The sequence below is a fragment of the Talpa occidentalis genome, unplaced genomic scaffold (genome assembly GCF_014898055.3).
Source record: "Talpa occidentalis isolate TD23 unplaced genomic scaffold, MPIMG_talOcc4v2.1 talOcc4.2, whole genome shotgun sequence".
Classification (NCBI taxonomy): domain Eukaryota; kingdom Metazoa; phylum Chordata; class Mammalia; order Eulipotyphla; family Talpidae; genus Talpa; species Talpa occidentalis.
In genome coordinates this window covers 1,357,746-1,378,472 of record NW_023602073.1, presented here as the reverse complement: position 1 = coordinate 1,378,472, position 20,727 = coordinate 1,357,746, and the positions used below count along the sequence as shown (strand labels likewise).

Sequence of the window (20,727 nt, the reverse complement as noted above, 5' to 3'; positions counted from 1 at the left end):
GTACACTCGAATGCACCTGATTTCCCTCATCCTAATTCAAATAATTTTCTGAAAACCAAACTGTGTCCAGTTAAGCGTTTCCAGGACCTGGAAGGTGCCAGCTTTACTTTCTCGTGCCTGCAGGAGGCAGTCACAATGAGGCAAGCTTATACCTGTGCAGCTACGGGATCTGAGTTGGTTTCTGTTAGTGAGAAGCCAGGAGACACCCAAGGACTCCAGGTGCCCAGGCTGAGCTTGCAGGAGGCGCTGGTGACCCCTGCTCACATGGATGTGATTTTTTCAGTCGTCAGACCATGGATTAGAAAATAAAACCTGGAGGGCGTCTCTGGTGGCGCAGGGGTTAAGGCTCAGCACTACGAAGCTATTGGCACCACTGCAGCAGGAGTTCAATCCCTGGCCAGGGAGCTACCCACATGGCGCAGCAGACCTCTCGTCTCCCCGCTGCTCCCCTCAGCAGTGTGTTTCAGTGGATCCGCCTGTTCTGCTCCCCACTCTCTTTGGTGAGTCCTTTCACCCCCTGCACCTCTTATATGCATAAATAAATAAATCTTTAGAAAATGAAAGGAAAACCTGAAGAGTGCAGGGAACTTTAAATCATCCTTATGCCATTGGCCAACAATACAACTTCAATTTGGCCAAAGCTATTTCCAGAAATGCAAATTGAGGGCTGACTTGTAAACTATGAATCTGAAATAGGCGCTTACTAGGATTCAAAGACCCAGAGCAGATCCATCCAGGCCTGGTCCCCTAGGACCAACACCACCCCTGAGAACCGCCCGTTCACCTCAAGTTGAAGGCCAGCCTTGCCTTGACTACATTGCCGCAGTGTAACTGTGACCAAAGCCATTTGTGTTACTCAAAACAAAGGAAAAATGCCAAGTTGTTTCTCCCATCCAACCTTTCTTTGGAGAGAGACTCGGAAAGAACAAACGTATTTCTCATTCCTTATTGATCGTGGCTTCTCCTGGTTATGGATAACAATTATATAAATTTGACAAGGTTCATCCCTTTTAGCTTGAGCCATTAAAAAATCAATTAGTCTCTGTTTTGTAGAACTATTATCTGTATATACTATTGGATTGTTCTTTCTCGTAAGCGTGTTTATGCCTTCTACCGCAGAATGTTGAGAATTTAATTACCTCCCCAAAAATTACTAAATCTTCACAAGTATTTTACAAAATGTCATTCTTTACTTAATAAAGGGCCAGCCCCATATTTCATGAGTTTCCATTCATCTGACAGAGCGCTGGTGTTTGTAATTGTGTCTATAAAGTCATCCGTCTTCTAGAACCATCTTTAGCTGAGCGAGCCCCAAAGCGTGGTCCATTCTGCTCAGATCTGATCAGCATCTTTATAGCTTATCAGCCTTGGGGTTCAATTTTGTTTTGGATGCTTTTATAAATGAGCACAATCAGTGTTGAATCTGTTCTCCCAGATTGCAAAGAGAAAAATCGAGAGAGGAACTTTAGTAGATTACTGTGTCATCGAGAATAAAGTACAAGCACAAACACCTAACACAATCCTGGGGATGATTTTGTTGGGTGTACATTTTCAGCTTTATTTCAGTAAAATTAGATGATTGCCTTGGTTATGACTGTTTTCGAAGTTACGCTCTTAGCCAAGGCTAGCTGTTTGATCAATTATCTAAAAAATCAATTTGTGAGGGTAGTATTTTTTTTCTTAAAAGGAAGGAAAGAGAAGTAGCAATAGATAGAAAGTATGAGAATGATTTCAGATCTTTTTTTCTTCGGAACAGGCATATGATGCCTGTTATACTTTTTAGTGGCTCCATAGAATAGGACAGCCAAGGCAGCTATAGAAATAGCAGCAGCCAAGAGGAAATCACACTCATTTTAATGACTTTTACACTTATAAAATTTCTCCAGAAAAGAGCTCATAATACCACTCACCTCCCTGGGTGGCTTTTAAGCCAGAGGAACAATGAAAGTGTAATGTCCGGAGATAAGTTTCATTTCTTACATACGTTTATGGCCACCTTTCCCTCCAGCCAATGTGGATCAAAGAAAATGTTGTATCACTTAGTATTTTAATAGAAGAAATAAAATTTCCAAAGGTCAGGATAGGAACTCTGCGAGAATATGTTTTGAGCGTGTTAAGCTTCAGAGATACCAAGAGGTTGTCCAGGAAATCCCAGTAGCTACCCAAGGACACCATCCCTCCGGAAATCCAGAAGGTAAGCAATGTCACAAGTTCCTCGGTTGTTCCAAGTTATCTCCATGTGTGAGACGTTGCTTCTGGCCCCAGGAACAAACTCAGACCTGGAGGAGGGGGAGGAGGGGGGAGAGAAGAGAAACAACAATTGCACAAATAACCTTCCTTTCAAAATTCATGCCAACCAAAATATCAAACCACACAAGGAAGACCTCTAGTGCTCAGGATGTGAGCAAATTAACCAGTATGTGAAGACAAGAATTCACCCTGAAAAAAATTAATATTTGCAGTCAAACAAAGACATTCATAGGAGTCATATTTAGGAGAGCTGGCGAGATGAAAGACGTATTAACATTCCTTTAAGAGATAAAAGATAGGATGGAGTAAAAAAAATGTAGGGAGAAACAGATGTGTATGAAAGCAGAAGTTTTAAAATGAAAAGATAAAAGTTTCAGGCAACGGAGATCTGAAGGTTAAAGGATCCAGTGGTGAGCTGAGCACTGGCCTGCACTCGGGAGAGACTGCAGAGAGCAGTGGAAGGAGCTGGCTCGCTTATGGCACCAGCAGACAGGCCAACAAATTTGGAGAAATCTGAGGCGATCATAGATGATAATAATCCAGAGTAAAAGAATAACATTAGCTCTGAAATCTGAAGTGCACTGAGAGTGTCAAGGAGAATGAGTGAATATAATTCCACTCCTAGAAATATTGTAGGGAAACCATGAAAAATCAGAGAGAAGACAAACCTTAAATGAGAGAAAAGATAAACTACAATGAAATGGCCATTTGGCTCCTGCTAGCAAGAGCAGATGCAGAATGGCCTGGAATAGGACTTTGCAGCGCTGACAGGAAGCACTGGTCAGAGGGGGCTTCTAGCTCGGCCTTATTCAAGAGAGTCAATACAGACCTAAGAGGAAAGCTGTCATCCCAGAGCCAAACCTCTGGAGGATGCACAGAGGAACAGGTGAAGGCAGAGAGCAGAGGACTCATCCCCAGACAGCCGAGCGCTTGCCTGAAAACATCCTTGGAAAAGCAACCGTGACGTCTGCTTACACCTTTTAATTAAAAAGGGAAAATGCCAAATAGCAACAAAAATGCAGGAAAGGACAGTCAAGAATCCTGAGAGATGATTAAAATTTCTTGTATGAGAGATGATTAAAATCATTGAATCATTTTGGAATTTGTTAAAAAGTTTTACAGGTAAGAGTGTGTGCTCAAAAAGAAGGCTGGACTGTAGACATAAACAAAAAATGAAAATAAAAATAATGTAATTGCAAAGCTTTACACAATTACAGGAGGGGTGAAAGAAAATGAAGCAAGTTTTATCAAACCCACGCAAGTGAAAACAAAGGAGGGTGAAAGAAGCAAAGAAAATGTAAGTGGGAAGAATCCAGAGTCACCAGTAATCAGGATTATTGTGAGCAAGAAACCCAGCTCCTACCAGATGAGCACACGGGATTAAATATTTACAATCCAAATTAAAATAAAATGAAAAAGAAAGACTAAAAAAAGATTTACAGGCAAATCTTAATTCCAATTAGCTATAACTATTAACTAATTCTAATATAATTTGTAACTATATTATAAAATCACAGAAGCATAAATTAATGACAAGAAAACGATAATGCGAAATAAGTCATGCTCATTTAACATTATTTTGATACATGTAAGACACTGTTGGGGGGGAAATCACAAATCGAAATCACAGTAATTCTGATACACTTTTCTCAGAAGTAGAGAAAAATGTGGAGTAAAATATCTGTAAAATAAAATTATGAATATTGATAACAATTGGTCTGTGATTAAAATATATATATATATATAATTTATAATTAAATAAATTCTGATCTAACCAGAAAAATAAGCATTATTTTCAAGTTCACAGGTTCGGTTTTCAAAGCTTACAGAGCACAGGACCAGACAGGTTATGAATTAAGACATAAATCCAGAAATCCATATCATAAAAAGCATATTCTCTGACAAAGAAACAAAATAGAATTTAGCAATGGAAAAAAAAAAACTTCCCCATATATTTGGAAATTGAAACAGGCTTGTTTAAACAACTCATTAGCTTAAAAAGAAAATAACAATGGAAACTGTAAAACATTTCACAGTTGAAATAAAACCAAACAGTGAAAATGCTTGTTACCAAACCACAAAATTCCACTAAAGAGGCACCTACTGGTGTATTTATAACTTCTTTTAAAAAAAGCATTTATTTAAAAGTGGAAAAAAGAATGAGAAGTCAGAATAAAGAGTGAGGGGGAAAAGTAATAAAAATTTTCCATTCAAAAACCAGAGAGAGAATAGTAAGGTAAAACTGAAAATCTTAGGGAAAAAAATCATAAATACCATGTAAAAGCCATCGGGGCGCCCACAGCCACCGAGCGGGCGGGGAGGGGCGAAGGCCCGGGACCGGCAGGGTCGGGGTCAGCCACTGCGTGGCCATCGTGGCCCATCACGATCTGGACTGACCTCAAAAAACAAAAAATGGAAATGCGGACCCACCTGTGCCAGCCTCGGGCATCTGCGCAAGGTTATGAATCCACCGGCTCCGAACACCATCGCTCTGGGGTGCTGAGGGCGCCCTGTGCACACCAGCCGGATGCGGACACAGCCTGGTGTCCACCAGGAAAGCAGACCTGCAGATGGCCATCCACCCCACAGGGCACCTGCAGCCACGAGGAGGATGCAGTGTTGGCGCTTCCAGAAGAGGAAGGTGCTAGGGAAGGGTGAGCCGGCCAGAGCGACGGATGCCGGGTGTCCACACAGCTGACCATCTGTGCAGCAAAATACCTGTAAAAACAGCAGACGCTACTACACAAAGGGGGGCTGCTAAGGCTGCGAGCGAGGGGAGGAGGGGGGAAGGGACCCCGGGGAAGGAGGGGCAGTGGGGATGGGGGGGGGCGCATTTCAAAAGCAAACGCAAACTCTCAAAAATAAACTCAAGGGCACAGAAACCTTGCAAGCAGGAACCATCCACGCCACCACCAGCTGCCTCAGAGGAACCTGATGGGACAAAGAAAGCCCAGAAGACCCCAGTCCCCCCTGACGTGAGACCAGAACCGCAAACTCCGCAAAGCATCTGAGCGTGGTTCCGACCCCCGCGCGCGCGGCGCACGCACCTCAGCCCGCAGCACACGCCTCGGAATCCAAACTGCTTTCACAACTGCACAGTGGTTTCCAAGGGCCTCATTTGCGCCCTGACCTGAGTGCTTTTGTTGGGCGAATTCCCTGGTATTTAGCGTTTATAGTGTTTATTTTGTTAATGTGATTTCAATCGAGAGCTCTGACATAGCTACAACCCAGATGGTTCTTCATGGACTCAAAATGATGGAAATCATAACGTATGGAACATTTTAATTGCGAAAAGCCCATCTTTGAAGCTAGTGATTGGCCCTGAAAATGTCAGCGCCCTCCTGGTTTGGGAACTAACAGTGAATATTAACTAAAATACTTTTTAAAGTCCAAGCGCACGGCGGAGTTGGCGACTGCATGCTGTGTGGTGGTGTGTTCTGACAGCGAAGAGCAGCGCTTTTCTGGTGCCTTCTCCATAAACGGGCAAACAACAGCACTCACTGCTCTGGACATTTCCAGTTGGGGACGCCGGATCTTCCCAGGCTGGGTCATGACCAAGCGCAGGAGTCAAACCCAGCGTGCCCTCCAGAGCGGTCACCGGGAGGCGCAGGTCCGCCCTGACACGAGGCTCCCAGGCAGACCTGGACCCGACCCCACACAGGCAAACAGGGTGGGACCCCTGACCCACAGCACACCCTAAGACCAGCCACCTTCCCCATCTCCTCCTCAGACCCAGGCTGCCACCCTGGGGGGAACCACCAGCAGCAGCGCCAACCTCTGTGGAATTCGAAAGCCCCCCCAAGTAGTGGCTTGGGTGCCAGGAGAAATTAGCATTACTTTATTGACACCTGTCAATAAAACAGGTTTCTTTTCTGCCAGCTGCTCAAAGTAGGCCTGTGGGCATCGCAGGGACACCCCCACCACTGCAAACAGCGCTCTCCACCTGCCGCTGCTGGCGGAAATGCACCTGGAGTCCCTCAGAAGCCGCTGACCAGCCTCCTGACCAGCCTCCTGTTCCCACACTCTCCAGGGCTGAGAGCCCCCAACCCCAGCAGGGGGACCCACAGGGCTCCGTAGCCCCCCACTGCGGGAGCCACTGCCCAGCTAGTGGGCATCATGGCTCCATCTTCCACTGGAGGTGATTATGGAAGACCTGAGACAAGAAACAGAAAACAAGTCAGTGTTTCAGCCTTGGAGTGACTCTTCTTACAACGCCGCCAGTAGGGTCAACCAGCAGGGGGATCCCCAGAGACTGACTCTGAGCGCTCAGAGGCTAGCCATGCATCTAAAGGGGAGGTGGGGGCCTCCCTCCCTGGGGGTGCAAGAGGTTAAGTCTCTGCACTATGAAGCTATCGGCAGCCACTGCAGCATGAGTTCCATCCCCAGCCAGGGAGCTACCCACATGGCACAGCAGACCTCTCCTGTCTCGCCCGCTGCTCCCCTCAGCAGTGTATTTCAGTAGATCTACCTGTTCTGCTCCCCACTCTGTCTCTGGTGAATCCTCTCACCCCCGCACCTCTGGCCTGTACCCCAGTTCTTGAATGCATAAATAAATATATCTTTAAAAAAAAAAAAAAAAAGGGAGTCAAATCCATACCACACGGCTCCACTAAATCCTCCTATGTGTGAGATGGAGCCCAGGAGCAAGATGGTTTCCAAACAAGGAGTGTGGGAAGCAAGTGTCAGCTCCAGAAACGCTTTCCTCTTCCAGAAACGCTTTCCTCTCAGCTTTGCTGATACTCCCCCAACTCCTCCTGGGCTGGGCCAGCGCCTCAGCCCTGGGGACTCACTGAAGGGATTTAGTGGACTTTTCCAGATGAAGACAGGTCATCGAATGGCCTTGGCCTCTCCCTGTCCTGTTAGCAAAGACCTAGCGGTTCTCAACACTGGCCTCTGCTCCGTGGGCAGCCAGGTTGATGTCCACTCACCCATTATCTCTGGTGAGTGCTTTATCTGCCCACCCCTTCTGGTCCCTCCGCCATTGTTACAGACGCCATCAATTATTTCAGTCAAGCAAACACACTGCCAACTTTCCAGAATCCCTGGCCTGATTTTAACTACCAGCTTGGGGTTCTATTCAGTACGAGCATAAAAGTTATTATATTCTAATTGCTTGGGATTGTTACTACATTGAGATTTATTTTTGTTGGTTATTTCAAGAGACTGTTAAAATGAGTTTAGTGACTTCACTCTGGTTTTCCTGATTGATTCTATTATTAGCCGGTGGAGGCCTGGGGCCTTTTGGCCTTGCTAAACATCTTGAACAATTTTTTAAACAGTTTGGGTTTGGCAAAACCTATTTTGCCAAGAACATTACCCCTTAATTTTTAAAAACCATGTGCATTTTAAGGAAAATGTAACCCACATGTTCCTGATCCCTCTAAACTAAACACATCAAAATGTTTCATAACAGCCTCTTGATTTCCAAGAAGCTGCCTAAGCCTTCCTTATAAGATCTTTTAAGTTATTTTCTTTTAAAACAGGAAGTTACTTCTGCCAAGGATAAAGTTCTGTAGACACCAACCTTTTCAAGAAACTCGTAAATGAGCTGGACATATTTTATGTTACTCTGGGATATAGGAACTCAGTCGAAAAGTTGCAAAACACTAAAAGCAAAAACTGAAAGAGGAGAGAAAACCCATTCCGATAAAGAAACATTTTTAAATATGTGTATTTAAATATGTGACTCCTCCTTCCTGGAATACCTGGGTGTAGACATTGGGCAGGAACACCTGTTTCAAAGGAGTTTACTGAAAGCAAGCAAAATGGTTTGGTTTTTTTCAATTCTAGAGATAAGATCCTAGAATCTTACTTGAGTGTGTTCAACATGATCCAAATTAACTTCCCCCAAGGGATTTGGACACCTTCATCCAGTTGATTATTACTACTAGGGAAGTCGGCCAAGACGAGGGGGACGACAGTCGGAAGAGCCGAGCCTGGGGGCAGCAGAGCCACGTGAGACTGACCCCAGAAACAGGCCTGAGTCTGTTACTCGCCTTATGATGGAAGAGGGTCCCGGAACAAATGGGCACAATGGGTTGCCTGGGCAATCTCTAAAACAGCAAGTGACAGGGCTGTCTGGAAGGCTCCATGACATCAGCCTCATCCTCTAAATCCCAAACAACACAAGACACGTCCCAGGGACCCCCCTGTTGTCAGTCACCAATGACATACTTGTTCTCACGAGATGACCCGAGCAGACGTGTCACCACTGTCTTGGAGCCACCAATTGGGTGCAGGAGTCCAAAATTTTTTGTGAACATTTTCTTCCATTGCAGCTTCCGGTTAGGGCGTGGATTTGGAGAAGGGCTGCCTGCTGATCAATGGGAGTGGAGATGGCCACCCCTTACTACTGCCACTTCACATGTGCTGTGATTGGCTAAAGGAGAGAAGGTGAAGGGGGGGGGAGGAAGGGTGAGGGGAGAGAGGGGGAGGAGCTAGGCAGGGAAGGAAAGTAATTCACAATCCACATGAATTACCACAAAATCTGCATGAACCACCTTACAATCTACATGAATTACCTCACACCCTACACAGATTACCTCACACTCGACACAATTTACCTCACACTCTACACAATTTACCTCACACTCTACACAAATCACCTCACACTCTACACAAATCACCTCACACTCTACACAAATCACCTCACACTCTACACAAATCACCTCACACTCTACACAAATCACCTCACACTCTACACAAATCACCTCACACTCTACACAAATCACCTCACCACAAACGGAAGCTTGGAGGCATGAATGTGTCCGAAGTTGTGCAGCTACTTAAACAAAATTTATACATCTCCACAACTAAGAGGATTGCTCCAATTCCATAGAGGAAGATTAATTCTATCTTCTGAATTATCAAGAACATATTATTTGAACCACTACTTTTACCCTTATCAATACCCACCTAGATTGGCAATCATTGTGAATCCAATCAGCTGTAGAAGCTGATGAAAGCTATGAGCAACTGCCTCATAAAATTGCTGTCCACCAGCTGTCTCTACAATTTGGGGAGCAGGGAGGTTTTCTGTAGCCTCCTTGTAGCCTTGGGACCCATGTACCCCAGAGAACCACTGACCCCAGGATCAAAAGACACCTGAGGGCCTCCCCGGTGGCACAACGGTTGAGCACTGGGTTGCGAAGCTGCCCACAGCCTCTGCGGCGCCGGTTCGATCCCCGGCTGTTCCCCGGCCACCGGAGGAGGGTCCCACATGGCACGCAGACCTCTCCTGCCACCCGCTGCTCCCCTCAGCAGTGTACTTCGGTCCTTCTGCCTGCTCTGCTCCCCGCTCTGGCTCTGGTGAATTCTCTCACCCTCCCGCGCTTCTGACTGTACCCAGTGCTTGTATAAATAAATAAATAAATCTTTAAAAAAAAAAAAAAAGACACCTGAGTCTCTCTTCCTTCCCATCTTCCACAAGTGTGTCTTGCACACTTTGCTTCTCAAGAAATATGGGAACTTAAAAGAGAAAGACACTTGCGATAAATTTTGAAACCTTTACTGTCCAGGAGGCTGTAAATATGGTTTACCAGAGAGCTTGCTTTTATTATCATATTCTTGAAGACATAAAAGCCAGGGAGGAGACAGCTATATCGTGTGCTCACTGAGCCTTGACGTGGTGAGCACCCTGGGAGCAAACACTTCTTTATGGTACTGTTTTGTCTTACGGTATCAAGCCTCACGACTCCAGAAGACCCAGGCATGTGAATGGTGATTGTTTCATGTTGCTGCTATTTAGGGAGGTGTTCAAGTGGTCTTCAGCAGACGTTTTTTTAAAAAAAAAGAAAAAAAAGATTTATTCATTTATTTATGCAAGAACCGGGGTACAGGCCAGATGCGCTGGAGGGTGAGAGGATCCACCAGAGACAGAGTGGGGAACAGAACAGGCAGATTGACGAAATACAATGCTGAGGGGAGCAGCGGGCGAGACAGGAGAGGTCTGCCACGCCATGTGGGACCCTCGCCAGCCAGCATCGAACCAGCGCTGCAGAGGCTGTGGACAGTCTCACAGGGCTGCTCTCAACCCACTGCGCCACCGGGGAGGCCCCTCAGCACACTTTTTGGGAGAAAATAGTCTTTCTTGTGTAAGGGAGCAAATATCTGTCACCCCAAAATGTGCCATTTTGGTGAAAGGCTAGTTTAATAGGAAGGGCTGGAGGTGGCTTTTGAAAAAGATATTTACATATTGGACCTCCCTGGTGGCCTAGGGGTTAAGTTTCAGTTCTACCACCATGAAGGCCTGAGTTCGATCCCCGGCCAGGGAGCTGACCCACAGGGCGCCACAGACCTCTCCTGTCTCCCCGCTGCTCCCCTCGGCAGTGGATTTCAGTGGATCCGCCTGTTCTGCTCCCCACTCTGTCGCTGGGGAACCCTCTCACCCCCACACCTCTGGACTGTACCCCAGCTCTTGCAGGCATAAATAAATAAATCTTTAAAAAAATAATAAAAACAACTTGGCAGACCAAAAGTTGAGAGTCTTCAAACTACACTCCTTTGGTAAAAATTGGCATCAATGTGAGGATTTTAATCTTGGTATGAAATTCACGTCATTATTTAAGTTTATGTTTTCCTCCCTAAAAGCTTTCAATTCTAAACGTTCTCTTTACTGTGAGATTTGTGGCAGAAGTATCTCTGCTCTGCCCCTCATGCCTAGTTCTGAACTTTATAGTCTTGTGCCTGGGTTTTCAGCGTGGTTTCTCCTCAGAACTCTCTGACCGTCAGCAGGCAAGGACGGGCGGGATTTATTGTCCTGATGATTAAATCTGATCATGTCCTTCTGTTGCTTCAAAATTGCTCTTGGCTCCTCACTGCTTACGGAATGAGACCCAAATTCCCTTTTTTTTCGCCTTTCTTCTCCAAAGGTCCTTCCAATCTAGTCCTCTGGTAAGTATTTCTCTGCCAACTCTACCCACTCTCTTGCCCACTTCCTTCACGTCACCAACACGCCTCTGAATTCCAGGTGCACGAACATTCTCACCATTTTCCTGAGCACTTCGAGACCTAGCATGATAATAAGCAAGCTCTCTCTGCGCTGTTTTTTCTCAGATCCCCCAGCGGGAACCACCTGCTCACCTTTTAAGACTAAGATCAAATGTCTCTCTTGTAAGAAGGTTTTCCCCTGACCTTCCTCTAGCCTTGGCATTTCCATCCCATTTTCCGTGAACTCCACTAAACTGGTGCCACGGAAAGTTTTGAGTGTGACATCTGCCTCGCCCACAAGATTGTGGCGCCCGCAAGGGGAAAATACGTTTCACCACCTTTGCACACCCAGCACCAGCCCTGATTGGCACAGCTCATTAGCTCACAAATTGTTTGAATAATCAATGAATAATACAGCAGAGTGGATGTGAACACGGTTGCTCAGTGACTAATCAATGTGCACGTCAGAAGTGAATAAAGCATCGGACATTTCCAAACTTATTTGCCTATTTAGACATACAGGAAGGAGCCGATGAAAAGTCGAATTTACTTGAATTATCTATTCTTGACACAAGGCTGAAGTAACACGTCAATTTCTAGAATTATTTTTTTATTCTGGGAGGAAAGTGACTAGGATTTTCACAATCATACATGCCATTTAGAAAATAAACTACTCAGAAGGTAAGAGGAACTACGGTCGCTGACTGTAGAAGTGAAATGAACAGGCCCCGTAACCTGCAGTTAGACAGGCAGCTCCCGGAAACCGTGGTTACCTTCCTGCTGGATATTTATTGTGCCTTATTTTCTGAAAGAAACAGATTCCCTGCAAAATTGACATGGTGCCCGTGTGTGCCTGGGGTGCTTCTCTCTGCCCCCAGAATTGGCCCCTGATCCCTGAACTATCAGATTTTACCTGAATGAGGCATCTGGCTGCGTCAGGCTGAACTGTCACTAGTGCTGTCGAAACTCAAACACACATCGCAGTAGACATTAAATCCATGGCACTGGCAAAAAAATGTAGGCCTGTCAGAGGCTGGAAATAAGATTCCCATGGCAGGAGGTGGCAAAATACTTGGGAGCCCTGGGGCTGGTGGTGGTGTGGGGGCAGCCACTGGCCATCCTAGCCTGAGGCCCCAGGAAGAGAGTGGGAAGCAGAGCTTACACCAGCGGCCACTGCCTGCTTCACGTGACAAGTTACTAGACGAAAATGTGCTCCCAGGAAAGACCCAGCCACTGTCCACATAACGGTGAAAAGGCAGAAGGAAGCCCCAGCCACTTTCATGGAAACGCTGGGAATGCCTGTCCCCAACATCAGAGAGTCAGACTCACTGTCGTGGAACAACGAAGGGTCTGAGCTCCGACGCGTCCCAGCGAGTCAGGCTTCCATCCAAGGCCCCATGGTAGATGTCACTGAGGAAAGAAAGAAATGGTGAGCAAGAGGAAATGAAGCAGATTTAAGGGTCGTGTCTCAGAAAGAACTGGAGGGGAGGCTGCTGGCATATGGCCCGACAGCGGGGAGGCGAAAGGCCTCCTCAAGGGAAAGAAACGCTATTGTCCAAACAACTGAGGGTTAATACTTAAAGCCCTGGCTGAGCAGTCAAACCACTCTTAGGCCACCAGCCACAGGCAGGCAGGCAGGAAGCCGTCAAGAGGTCGAGGGCCGGGGCAGAGACAGGAGAAGCAGGCACATCTCTGAGAGCAGACCCAGAGCCACAGAGCCGCGGGCAAGCCAGCTCTGCCCAGAGGCAGAATCGTGGGGCTCACGGAATGTCCCTCTGGGCCAGGACCCCACTGGGCTCTCCTACCCACACAGGGACAGGTCTGGGAGCAGCTCTGCCTCCTGAATGTGGGCGATTATTCATTCTGTCCACCGTGCTTGTCAGCTGGAGTGGGAGAGGCAGAACCTTGCCAGATACTCATTGGCAATCTTTGCGCATTCAGAGATTCAGTAACGCCTGACGTCTCATACAGAGAGATGCATTTGTGGGTGCGCATGTTTATCCTCAGCTTCTTCTCCAACTCACTCAACAATTTTGCTTTTCTGTCTCAGTGACATCTGATGTCTTAAGCACCTGCCGTATTTTCCCTTCCTCCTTGGTGCTCACACCTCCTTGGTGCTCCTGAGCAGGGGCTACTCCCCAGCACCCTCAGGCTGCTCCTCAGAGGGTGCTACTCTCCAGTACCCTCAGGCTGCTCCTCAGAGGGTGCTACTCCCAGCACCCTCAGGCTGCTCCTCAGGGAGTGCTACTCCCAGCACCCTCAGGCTGCTCCTCAGGGGGTGCTACTCTCCAGCACCCTCAGGCTGCTCCTCAGGGAGTACTGCTCCCCAGAATCCTCAGGCTGCTCCTCAGGGGGTGCTACTCCCTGGCACCCTCAGGCTATTCCTCAAGGGGTGCTACTCCCCAGAAATCTCAGACAGCTCCTCAAGGGGTGCTACTCCCAGCACTCTCAGGCTGTTTCATATTCCATAAAGACAGGCTCCATGGGCCAAAGGAGCCCTAAGTCCTGCTCTGCGGGGCCACTCTGAGCTCTCCCCATCAAGACCAGGAGCTTCCCATGGTCACCTCTCCCCCCAAGTGACTCACCATCAGACCAAGGGCTGGAAAGAGGCCCTGTGCTAGCCTCGGGGTTGCCCTCCTGGGATGTCACTCCTGGGATCCCTCTCCTGGGGTCCCTCTACTCGACCCCACTACATCTTTGTCAGCAGCCTCTTCATTACAGACTTGATTCATTCTCAGGGGAGAGCCATCTCCTTCCTCTCAGGATCCTGGCTGATGCTTCGTGCTAGTTTCCTATCCATAGAAGGTCTCATGAAAACACGGGGTTCTCCCTGCAGCTCCCTGGGCTCCAGGTACGCCACCTTGCCGACACCGAGGAAGGGGCAGCGAGACAGACCTCAGTTCACTGTCACTTCAATGTGCTTCTCTCCAGCCAGCTCCTACCCCAACAACACAGCCTTTACCCGTCTGAGAGCGCCCTGAGCCACAACCCAGGCTGTCTCCCTGCCCAACCCGGCCCATTTCCAGAACAGTCCAGGTGCTTCAGTGCTCCGTGGAAATCCTCAGAAGTAGGATCATTGGCGTTATTTCTTCCTCCTTCCCACCACCTCCCTGCACTCTTCCCAGTTGAGTTGGTCTTTGCTCAATGTTTTGAAAGAAAGATCTCCATAAGAAGTAATAATAATTGGAGCATCCCTGGTGGCACAAGGGGTTAATCTGCAGCACTATGAAGCTATCCGCAGCCACTGCGGCACAAGTTCGATCCCTAGCCAGGGAGCTACCCACATGGCGCAGCAGATCCCTGCTGTCTCCCCGCTGCTCCCCTCAGCAGTGGATTTTGGTCAATCCACCTGCTCTGCTCCCCACTCTGTCTCCGGTGAGCCCTCTCACCCCCAGCATCTCTTATCTACACCCCAGCTCTTGTAGCATAAATAAATAAAATAAATCTTTTTAAAAAAAAAAGTAATAGTAATTGATGCCTCATTCAGAAGGCTGGATCTTGCTAGGAGCTGAAGTTGCTTTGCCTCGTCCATTAAAAAGAGGGCAACTGACTCAGTCAGAATAAGAGGTGAACAGATTACTCCCCTACTTGGAACCAGGGAAAACTTGTTTCATTCTGCACTTAACCATTCAATGCTATTACCTAAGGAAAGTTATGAAAGGATCTCAAATCTATACATTAAACTTTCAAAAAGGGAGACAAACGAGTAAATCACAGATTATCATCAATGGAAGATGTTCAAAAGCGGGGCTTACCAGGTCTGTATTTAAAATTATTATAAATGAAAGTAATTTTGCCATTACAAGTAATTTATGTTTTATGTAAATTGGCTTACCAAATCATCTTATAGAATTCCAGTCCAAGTTGGTTGGAGACAAATAGACATTTTCTCCCACTGAAAATTACTGTTTTGTTTTTCCCTCCCGGGCATTGCTTCTTTATCCTTGAATCCTAATATTTATATTGAGTTGCACAATTTTCAATCCTTTCCATAGGCAGAGATTATTCTTAACCACTTAACAGCCCTCTGTGACTCTGAGGACAATAATTAACATCCTCCCTGGAGAGTGTTCCGTGGCTCAGGTGCATGGGCTGCATTCAATTTGGGGGTTCCAGCAGTACCCTAAAACTTGGCCAAGGGGCAGTAACACCCGTAGACTGTGGGCTGATTCTCACTGACCTCTGGGAGGGGGGTTATTGGTATTCCCACTTTTTCATTGAGAAATTTCAATCTTTTTTTTTTTTTGAAGATTTATTTTATTTTTATACAAGAACTGGGGTACAGGCCAGAGGCACGGGAGGGTGAGAGGATTCACCAGAGATAGAGCAGGCAGCAAAACAGGTGGAATGACTGAAATACACGCCTGAGGGGCGCAGCGGGAGACAGGAGAGGTCTGCCGCACCGAGAAATTTCAATCTTTCAATTGAGAAAATTTTTCAGTTGAGAAAGTTAAGCCAAGGGGTGAAATGACTCGTGCAAGTGGGGCAGCAAATCTGGTGCTAACCGGGTGTTTTGGCACCCTTGCCCCATGCACACCTCCTGCTGGGCTAATGGGTCACCCTGCATGCCACGAGCATGTGTGTGATGTGAGTCGGGTAGAGACAACAGCGGCTGCGTGAGACTCCAGGATCTGCAGAGGCATCAGAGGAGGAGGAGGCTAAAAGGCCCCCTGATCTCCAGCTCACGGCTCCACTTTGCTTTTAGGTTCAGTGGGTTGCATTATCACCCAGTGTCCCACACCCATTTTCAGTTTGTCCCATGACATTTCAAGGGCTCCATGAGCTTGGAAGCCGTGGACATCTGTGTCCAGCCCCGGGGCGAGTCTAATTGTTTGGGTTCCTTTGCTCTCTCTGCGCCCACCCAGCACCCGGCCAGCCCATAGCCAGAGACTCTGGACTGCACCTGAAGCCTGGCTGCCGAGTCCAGGTGTGAGGGAGAAAAAGGCAAAGATTCAGGACTTCTCCTGCGCTCTCTGCCCCACAGCAGGCTGAGTGCTGCTCTGGCATGACTCATGCCTCCATCTGAAAACGGGGGAGGCCCAATCTGCGCTGCAGGGTTAGAGAGAGCACCCCCCAGGCACCCCACAGGTGATATTGCCTGAGAAAGGGCTTCAGAAATATTTAGGGCCTCCCTGGTGGTCTAGGGGTTGAGTCTCACGCTGTCACTGCCACGGCCTGAGTTCGATCCCTGGCCAGGGAGCTACCCACATGGCGCAGCAGACCTCTCTTGTCTCCCCACTGCTCCCCTCAGCAGTGTGTTTGGTCAGTCTGCCTGTTCTGTTCTGCTTCCCACTCTGTCTCTGGTGGATCCTCTCACCCCCACACTTCTAGCCTGCACCCCAGCTCTTGTATGCATAAATTAATAATTTTTTTAAAAAAGAGATTTTTTAATTTATTTTTTACACCATTGTTCATTTTTAAACAATATGTTTTCCCCCACCCCCTCAGGTGTAGGCCCCACAGAGTTTCCCTCCCCAAGGCACCCCCGCACCATCACCCCAGTCCCCTGTGCACCTCCCTCCCTCCCTCTCATCCCTCTCCCGCCTCCTACCCTGCTGGATGTCTGTGATTGATGATTGTCTGCTTTCGTTTTGTTGTGTTTTGTACCGTTATTATTATTTTACACTGATGTCTTATTAGGTTCCCCTAAATTCCTGCTATAAGTGAAACCACTCGATATTTTTCTTTTTCCCTCTGGCTTATTTCACTGAGCATAATTCCTTCTAGTTCCATCCACGTTGCTGTGAATGGCATGAATTTATCTTTTTTGAATGCTGAGTAATATTCCATGGTGTATATGTGCCACATCTTCTTGATCCAGTCATCTATTTTGGGGCATCTGGGTTGTTTCCAGGTTTTGCCTATTGTAAATAGTGCTGCAATAAACACAGGGGTACAGGTGTTCTTTTGAATCAATATTTCTGTGTCCTTTGGGTAGATCCCTAGGAGTGGAATTGCCGGAGCGTATGGTAGCTCCATTTTTTAGTAGACTGAGGAGCCTCCAGACAGCTTTTCACAGTGGTTGGACCAGTTTGCACTCCCGCCAGCAGTGCAGGAGGGATTTCCTTTTTCTCCACATCCTCGCTGACATTTGCTACTGCTAGTTTTTTTTGGTATGTGCCATTCTCACTGGTGTAAGGTGGTATCTCAATGTGGTGTTGATTTGCATTTCCCTGATGATAAGGGATGTTGAACATTTTTTCCTGTGCCTGTTGGCCATTTGCATTTCCTCTTTGGAGAAATGTCTTTTGAGTTCTTCTGCCCATTTCTTGACTGGACTGTTTATTTTTGTTGAGTCCTGTGAGTTCTTTGTGTATGTTTGTGGTCAGTTGACTGGAGTGCAAAGACTTTTTCCCAATCGTGGGGTGTCAGAGAGAGATTTGTAAAGCCCATGCACATTTCGGACACGATGACAGCAGCCCGCAGAGGCCTCCATCAGCATAGGCAGCGCTGCATTTTTTCAGTCACAGCAGTGTGGTCACAGGTTGCTCCATAAATAACTCACTGCAATGTCCAGTGCCACATGCTCTCCGATGTGTAGCTGTTGATCAAAACGGGGTGACTCAGAAACAATAATTCCCAAGAAAACCTGCACCCCTATGTTCATTGCAGCACTATTTACAGTAGCCCAGGGGACACCACTGAATGGTTAAGTGCAGAAGGAAACAAGTTTCCCCTGAGAGTCAGCCATTCTGAGCTTTGCCCGCTGGACCACAGGCTTTGGATGGGGTTGATCTTCACCAGCCAAACTCAAGCTCCAGCACTTTCCAAGGTCCAGTTTCCCCACCTCGTAGGTCGCCCCAAAGATTAGAGAAAATAAATGCACAACTGACTAGAAGTGTGTGGCATGTGCTGGTCTCTTACCCCAGCAGAGCTGCTCCTTCTCTCCATCTCTCTTCCAGCTTCTCCTGCTACTGGAAATGGGCGGGTGTTTACGACGCCGTGAAGATACAGTGACTGAGTGAGAGAAGAATGCAACAGCCAGGGGTCAAGAGAAGGCATTTATACCAGCCCCATGTGCTGCTCTCAACCCTACCGCGTTGCCTAAGAGTATGAGGGATTCCTTACTGCTCTGCAGAAATTTACCCCAAATGCCTACTTGAGCCTTTTCCCAAGGCCTTAGGGGACTCATCTCAGCTCTCCACACCCCAGGAGTTACACAGCACCGGCCAGGGAGGGACAGTTCAGGAAGGAAGGAGATCAGGATGAAGCTGTCAGTTTGCATCTGTTTCCTTTCCTGAAAGCATCGCATTTTAAATCTAAAGACCCAGTTGTTGCAAAGTCTTATAGTGAAAAAGATCCAAAGACTGAATCAATTCAGCATCACCTCCCGGGTAACTAACCCAGTAAGTTAATTACAGGATTCTCTGTTGCTCTTTTTTTATTGTGAGTAAGAGTTCTTGATGCAATATTTTTGGTTAATTGAAGATTTTCTTTAAAACTATGCAAGACAGCCAGCAAACAGTGCGTTTATGTATGGAATAGAAATGGTTGTAATATATCATTAAGGCACTCTAGGGCATGTTTTATTGGTTCATTAATACAGTACATGCCTGAGGTGTAGTCAACCACTCGGGGCCTGTATTAATGGGCCAATAAAATGTACCCGGGAGTGCCTTAATGCTACCCTAATATGGCTAAGTTTAAATTAATTTTTTCAGGCTTATCTTTTTAAAAATCATTTTTCCCTACTTGAGAAGACACATTCCCTTACAGGGGAAAAAGTTCATGGTAACAGAATAGGAAGAAGCAGGATAATAAAAGTCTTTTTGTTCCTCCCATTGTCCACGCCTCTAGAGGGGTCTATTTCTAATTCCCCTGCATTCTTCTTCCACTGTCTTCCCCCATCTCCTGTGGAAACCAACACTCGTGGGAATAGGAGCAAGAAAGTAAGAACTGCTCATTTTGAGAAGTAACAGCTCAAGGCATAAGTGTCCTGTCTGCCTATGAGACCTCCAACATTTTCCAGAATTCCACCTGGTCAAAGCAAATGCTTACCTGCTTCCAGCAGCACAACCTCTAATCTCTACCTCTTGTCATCAGTGTGGTCAAGGAACCAGGCGACCCCCAAAAAAGGAAAGAAAGGAAAAGTTCCTTTAACTGCCTGTGTGTACTTCTTGCTCGGTTTTTCAGAAGTTTTGAATTCTACTTTGTACTAATAAGGAAGCTTCTTGATATTGGAGATTTGGGGAAGAGACAGGAGTGTTTCATCCAGCTCCACACTGAATTAAAACCTGGCCTTGCCATTTACTTGTTTTATAACATTAGTCTGAAAGCTCCCATTTCCTTCTCCACAAAAGCAAGGTAGTGATGTCTCTCCCATAGGAACAAAAAGCACGTTCGGCAGGCAAAACCCCTGGGCTACTCTTGGCATGCATGTAGAAATCATGGTAAAAGGGTAGTTTCTGCTATGAACTCCTGAAATGCCACTGAAGAGAGGAAGATGATGGAACTGTTGGAGAGCGTGGGTTTGCCAGGACTGTGCTGACATTTTTCCAGATGAATGAAAAGCAGAGTATGGATCCAGAGAACGAGCAACTAAAATGTCTAAGAATCCAGCGTGTGAAAATCCTTTTATTCCCTATGATCACGGTAGGACGTGACCTTGAAAAGGTGCCTGGGAAACAAGCAGCACAGTCCGGGTCTTCCTTCACCTTGAGACTTTCACTTTCCTAAAATGTATATTTATCTCGACATGTTCATCATCATCATCATCATCATCATCACCATCACCATCATCATCATCATCACCAGCAGCAGCAGCATCATCATCTCTACCACCATCCCACCATCACCACCATCATCTCACCATCAGCACCACCACCATCAGCATCTCCACCACCATCACCAGCATCTCCTCCATCATCAGCATCATCTCCACCACCACGCCATCATCTCCACCACCGCCATCATCACCATCTCCACCACCATCAGCAGCATCATCTCCACCATAATCAGCATCGTCTCCACCATCAGCATCCTCTCCAACGCCATCATCAGCATCCTCTCCACCATCAGCATCCACATCCTCTCCTCCACCACCACCATCGTGAACATCACAAAGAAGTCCTGGTAAAGAGATAAACACTGTCCTTGACTCGGGGGTGGGACTACCACTGCCCTGGTTGAATTACCCACTTAACTGAGCATTTCACCATCTCTGTCAGCACACACGGGCTCGGGAGGAGGGGCAGGAGTTGGTTATAAATACACTTGCTTTTCCCAAAGTGGCCGTGCCTGCCCCCCTTTCTCCAAAGAGAAACGTCTACCCCCATTTGGAAAAAGAGATGCATGGTTCTGAGCAGACCTACTTTCAGGGTGATGGCTTTATACAACACTATGCCCCCCGTTAATTAACTCGAGTACACAGTTCACTCATCTGGAGGCAGGAATAGGGTCTTTTGTTCATTTTTTGCCCGAATGACACCAAAGGAGATGGCCACAAATATCTGATAATTTGTTGGGAAATTTAAGCAACTCTTTCAACAGCTTAAGAAAATAGACACTTGACTGTCCAAATGTCTGCCCCAGCCGAGGGTGAGCAGTTCG

At 46.9% G+C, this 20,727-nt stretch overlaps 1 long non-coding RNA gene across 1 annotated transcript; it reads right to left on the bottom strand.

The window, feature by feature from the left end:
- Positions 1-768: 768 nt before the first annotated feature.
- LOC119251599 (uncharacterized) lies at positions 769-19,206 on the bottom strand. The gene is made up of 7 exons (XR_008552944.1): positions 19,177-19,206; positions 18,043-18,135; positions 12,508-12,588; positions 12,092-12,182; positions 6,848-8,629; positions 4,681-4,844; positions 769-2,279 (listed from the first exon to the last, which is right to left on the bottom strand). It is a non-coding gene; the product is annotated as an uncharacterized LOC119251599 (long non-coding RNA).
- Positions 19,207-20,727: the final 1,521 nt, after the last annotated feature.